The following is a 6,000-nucleotide window of genomic DNA, read 5'->3' as shown; positions in this document are numbered from 1 at the left end:
TTGCAGAAGGCAAAGGCAGTGACTGGGAGAAGAAAGAACCACCAGCTGTAGGAGAAGATCAGGTTCGAGACCATCTAAAGAACCAGAAGGTCCACAAGTCCACGGGACCTGAAGAGATACATCCGCGGGTCCTGAAGGAACTGGCAGATGAAGTTGCCAAACCACTATCTATCATATTCGAGAAGTCATAGCACTCTGGTGAAGTTTCCGCAGACCGGAAAAGGGGAAACATAGCCCCCATTTTTAAAAAAAGGAAATTAGGAAGACCTTAGAAACTACAGGCCGGTCAGTCTCACCTCTGTGCCTGGCAAGGTCCTGGAGCAAATCCTCCTGGAATCTACGCTAAGGCACACGGAAAATGAGCAGGTGATTGGCTTTACCAAGCGAAAATCGTGCCTGATGAATTTGTTGGCCTTCTACGTCAGGGCCACAGCGCTGGTGGATAAGAGAACGGCAACTGACATCATCTACCTGGACTTGTGCAAAGCCTTTGACACAGTCCCACATGACATCCTTGTCTCCAAGTTGGAGGGACATGGATTTGACACAAGGACCACTCACTGGGTAAGGAATTGGCTAGACGGCCGCACTCAGAGAGTTGTGGTCAATGGCTCAATGTCCAAGTGGAGACTGGTGACAAGTGGTGTTCCGCACGGGTCAGTACTGGGAACAGCATTAACATCTTTGTCAACAACATGGACAGTGGGAATCAAGGGCACCCTCATCAAGTTTGCCGATGACACCAAGCTGTATGGTGTGGTGGACACACTGGAAGGAAGGGATGCTATCCAGAGGGACCTGGACAGGCTGGAGAAGTGGGCCAGTGCAAACCTCATGAAATTTAACAAGGCCAAGTGCAAGGTCCTGCACATCGGTCAAGGCAATCCCAAGCACAAATAAAGGCTGGGTGGAGAATGGATAGAGAGCACCTCTGAGAAGAAGAACTTGTGTGTATTGGTGGATGAGAAGCTGAACATGAGCTGGCAGTGTGCACTTGCAGCCCAGAAAGCCAATCGTGTCCTGGGCTGCATCTAAAGAAGCATCAGCAGCAGGTCAAAGGAGGTGATTTTCTGCCTCTACTCTGCTCTCGTGACACCACACCTGGAGTACCGCATTCAGATGTGGGGCCCCCAACATAAAGAAGACACGGACCTATTGGAGAGAGTCCAGAGGAGGGCCATGAAATTGGTCAGAGGGCTGGAGCACCTCCCCTATGAGGACAGGCTGAAAGAATTGGGGTTGTTCAGCCTGGAGAAAAGAAGGCTCCGAGGGAGACTTAATGGCAGCCTACCAGCACCTGAAGGGGGCCTACAGGAGAGATGGGGAGGCAGTCTTTATCAGGGGGTGTAGTGATAGGACAAGGGGTAACGGGTATAAGCTGAAAGAGGGTAGATTTAGACTAGACGTTAGGAAGAAATTTTTCACTGTGAGGGTGGTGAGACACTGGAACAGGCTGGCCCAGGAGATGCCCCATCCCTGGAGGTGTTCAAGGCCAGGCTGGATGAAGCTTTGAGCAACCTGTTCTAGTGGAAGGTGTCCCTGCCCATGGCAGGGGCTTTGAACTCGATGATCTTTAAGGCCCTTTCCAACCCAAACCATTCTATGATTCTGTGATTCTCTGAACATGCTGAATTAATCTTTCTCAGAGTCCTGGAGAATGACTTACCCACATCCTGCTGACCCAGAGTCAGCATATTTCTAAATCCATTTTTGATAGACCAGAGAAAGGCATTCAGCTTTTTATCAGTTTGTGTACTGTGGGTGGATATCTCCACTCAGATGCATGTGACAGTTGCAAATTCTCTTTCAGAAAAGTCTTGGCACCAAAGACTTTACATCATTCTGGCCTTTCTCTCTATTTTTGTATCTTTTAATAGAAGAAAAACATTTCAGAAAAGATGTATAAAAATACCTGAAAGCTTGCAAGATTATAAAGTGCCACATCAAAGAGCAAAGATGCTGCAAACCTCATGGAAGAGCCTGAACAAAACATGAAGGTCCATGTCCTGCACTGCTTGCCCAGAAGTAATTTCCAGCAAGGAAGCAGAGTCAGCCCTGCATTCACTTCATAAAACAGGCCAGTCAGTCTCACCTCTGCCTGACAAGATCGTGGAGCAGATCCTCCTGAAGGCTCTACTAAGGCACATGGAAAATGAAGGAGAGGCGATTGGTAACCAGCATGGCTTCACCAAGGGCAAATCATGCCATCATGCCTGGCAGACCTGGTGGCCTTTTATGATGGAGTTAAGGCATTAGTGGATAAAGGAAGAGAACTGATGTCATCTACCTGGACTTCTGCAAAGCGTTTGACACTGTCCCTCATGCCATCATGGTGTCCAAATTGGAAAAGTATGGATTTGATGGATGGACGACCCACTGGATAAGGAATTGGCTGGATGGTCACACTCAGGGAGGTGCAGTCAATGGCTCAATGTCTGAATGGAGACCGGTGACGAGTGGCGTTCCTCAGGGATCAGTACTGGGACCGGTGCTATTTAACATCTTTGTCAGCGACATGGACAGTGGGATCGAGTGCACCCTCAGCAAGTTTGCTGATGATATCAAGCTGTGTGGTACAGTTAACGTGCTAGAGGGAAGGGATGCCATCCAGAGGGACCTAGACAGGCTAGAGAGGTAGGCCCATGCCAACCTCATGAAGTTCAACAAGGCCAAGTGTGAGGTCCTGCACATGGGTCGAGGCAATCCCAAGCACAAATACAGGCTGGGTGAGGAATGGATAGAGAGCAGCCCTGGATTTGGGGGTGTCAGTAAATGAAAAACTGAACATGACCCAGCAGCATGCACTTGCAGCGCAGAAGGCCAACAGGATCGTGGGCTGCATCAAGAGAAGCATGGCCAGCAGGTCAAGGGAGGTGATTCTGCCCCTCTGCTCTCCTGAGACCCCACCTGGAGTACTGTGTCCAGGTCTGGGCCCCAAAACGCAAGAAGGACATCAAGCTGTTGGAGTGGGTCCAGAGGAGGACCATGATGATGATCAGAGGGCTGGAACACCTCCCCTATGAGGACAGGCTGAGAGAGCTGGGGTTGTTCAGCCTGGAGGAGAGAAGGCTCCAGGGGGACCTTATAGCAGCCTTCCAGTACCTGAAAGGGGCCTACAGGAGACATGGGGAGGGACTATTTACAAGGGCATGTAATGGATCTAAACTGGAAGAGGGCAGATTTAGACTAGCTATTAGGAAGAAATTTTTCACTGTGAGGGTGGTGAGACACTGGAACAGGTTGTCCGGAGAAGCTGTGGATGCCCCATCCCTGGAGGGGTTCAAGGCCAGGCTGGATGAGGCTTTGAGCAACCTGGGCTAGTGGGAGGTGTCCTTGCCCATGGCAGGGGGGTTGGAACTAAATGAATCTCTAAGGTCCCTTCCAACCCCAATGATCACATCCCATGTCAGTCTAGTGAACAGACATTCTGTCATGCTCCTGCTTTGCAATTTCCTCTTGCTATGAGCAGAGGGCAGGAAATTAACCTCTTGTTTTATATAATTCCGTGCAGGCATGTTTAGTTGGCTAATTGTGAATGCTTCCACCAAGCCCCTCTGGTGGCCTGTGTGCTCACTAATTCAGAAACCATTTCTCTTAAATCACTCATTTAAAAATAAAACAATATGCAACACAGGAATTAGCACTGGAACTGCTCCAGTGGGGAAAAAAAGTGGGCACAGAGACACAACTGCCCAGATAAACTCCCAGAAAATCTCAAGTGACCACCATTTACAAACCACTCTCATACATGGACTTTGACAGCAAAACAAGGAGAACCGGACTAGTATGCAAACAGAATGACAGCAGAATTAGGACCAGACTGCCCACTGGGAGAATCACAGCTGCTACAAACAATCTATATTAGTGTCTTGAGGGAACAGCTGAGTTACAGATAAACACAGAAAGCAACAGTGCAGAGGTCTGTAGATGTGTTTGTGTGTATACAGCACCCAGAACAGTGAGATTTCTCCCTCCCCTGCTTCAATAGCACTCTCAGTGCAATGAAACCATCATCACAGATGCTACCTCCACAGATATATAGATAACATATAGATAATGAGAGAAAGAGGGAAAATGTATGTGTGCACGTGTGAATGCACCTTGTCCTATAGCAGTCCATAATCAGGAGAGAAGGCAGAGGCATGGATATCCTTTGCCCATGACTACTGCCAGAGCCATGCATTTCCACAGAGAAATTAAGCTGTTCTAAAATTAACTTTCTGAAATTAGGATAATTTCAGTCTCCTGGTATATTGCAAAAGGAAACAAAAGCTCAGCAACTTTTACTATAACAGCTTGGTCTAGCTGTGTATTTTAAAACCCTGGCACCCTCAACTTCTGCAATACCATGTCCCTAACAGAGCAAAGTTCATTTCAGAGCTGAAGCAAAGTCCTGCGGGACCTTTTGGAGCTGAAGAGAAATCAGATGATGTTTCACAGCTGCAACATGAGGCATTGTGGCTGAGCAGGGGTCGGACGCACGCTGGGGAAGCTCACAGCTGTCCCATCACTCTGGGAATGCTGCCCTTCCCAACTGGGCCCTCTGTCGACTTCTTATGGTGCTGAAGTAAAAGCCTTGCTTGTCACTGTGCTACAAGATGGCTTCAGTACAAGTGTCTTCAGGACCAAGTGGGAGAGTGCAGCTTTGCAGAGTAACCACTCTGTAATACTGAATTCGAGTGCTGTGACAAGCGCAAGACACACAAGTAACAAACAAATAAGAACTTCAGCAACGCATTTCATTCAGCGAAGATATAGTCAGATGTGAAATTAAATATGCCAGTGATACTCATAAAAGTATTTAATTAAGACTCTAAAATAGACAGCATCTCCACTTCTTCCTCTTGAAAGGTTATTAATCCTCCCTCAAGGATGAAATAATAATTAATTAATGTGTTATGGACAAAGAGCCTTCTTACTTCTTAGGGAATCACACAGTCTTTTCAGGTGAACACTAAAGATGACTTATTTCAGAAACCAAAGCAGATGACTCAATTTCACCCAGGAAAGGGCAAGTACAAACCTGCCATGAAGGCCACTTCAGTAAAATCTGAACCTGCTGCCAGCAAGAGGACCAGAGGGAAGGCTCAGCTGTGATTCAGCAGACTTGGCTCCAGCCTCTTGCACTGACTTTGATCATGTCACATCCAACTTTTAGCCCAAATCTTCCCTTCTGACTGCAGATTTTTTTGTCTGTTTCAGGATTTCAGCCCTCTCAAAAAGGTACTGAATCCAAAGCATACACCTTGTAAACCTAATGCTGTAAGAATTTGATGCAAATCACTCTTTTTCTTCTCAGAGACTGTCCAGGCTGGCTTTGATTAAACCAATAGCTTCAGAAAGCCACAGCAGGGGAAGAGGAAACAGCAGTATGCACTTGAACTTGTGCTCCTGATAGTTGCAAAACACAGTGGAATTATCAAAAGGCTTTCAAAGTAGCATATTTCTACAATACAGGGCAGTCAGGACAAACACCATCCATTTAATGAATATTTATCTATGCTAGGTGGGCAAAAAGCCTTAACAATCTACTTATCTGCTGCCATTTATTTGATTTTGACAGTTGTCACTCATACGTTGCATTTCACTTACGAAGAGAATAGTTAAAACTGTATTATAATATATTTAAGCTTGTGCCAAGACTTGGAAGTGTTTCAGATGACTTTTTTTTTTAGTCTTCTTGCTGTCAGTGAGACAAATCTGTTAGAAACCCATGTTGCATCTTGCTTTGGGGGAAAAAAAACCTATTCTTTTATCCTTCAGTTTTGCTACGGAACAGAAGCTGCAGATTCCTACCAAGGCCAAGCTGCTGTTCAATTGTTTTGCAGCTCCAATGTCCTGCAGGCACTGCAGGAAAGTATACTACGAAAAGATGGGAAAGGAGGACAACTTTACAGACGGGGAAGTCATACATATGAAATGCAATGTTAAAAGCAGCCTGGAGGAATGTGGGCAAGACACAGAGAGATGATGCTGGTGAAGCTGGCTATTTTTTCAGCC

General features: G+C 46.6%; 1 protein-coding gene across 1 annotated transcript in view; it reads right to left on the bottom strand.

Annotated features, from left to right (window-relative positions):
* The window catches only part of LOC104462925 (PH and SEC7 domain-containing protein 3-like), a gene marked incomplete at its 5' end in the record, with an annotated part of 66,656 nt that overhangs the window by 16,301 nt on the left and 44,355 nt on the right, over nucleotides 1-6,000 (bottom strand). The gene's annotated exons all lie outside the window — the stretch shown is intronic.

Source organism: Pterocles gutturalis, unplaced genomic scaffold (genome assembly GCF_000699245.1).
Source record: "Pterocles gutturalis isolate BGI_N339 unplaced genomic scaffold, ASM69924v1 scaffold6222, whole genome shotgun sequence".
In the NCBI taxonomy this organism is placed as follows: domain Eukaryota; kingdom Metazoa; phylum Chordata; class Aves; order Pterocliformes; family Pteroclidae; genus Pterocles; species Pterocles gutturalis.
The sequence above is the reverse complement of the archived record's forward strand: the minus strand, read 5'-3'. Positions and strand labels throughout refer to the sequence as shown.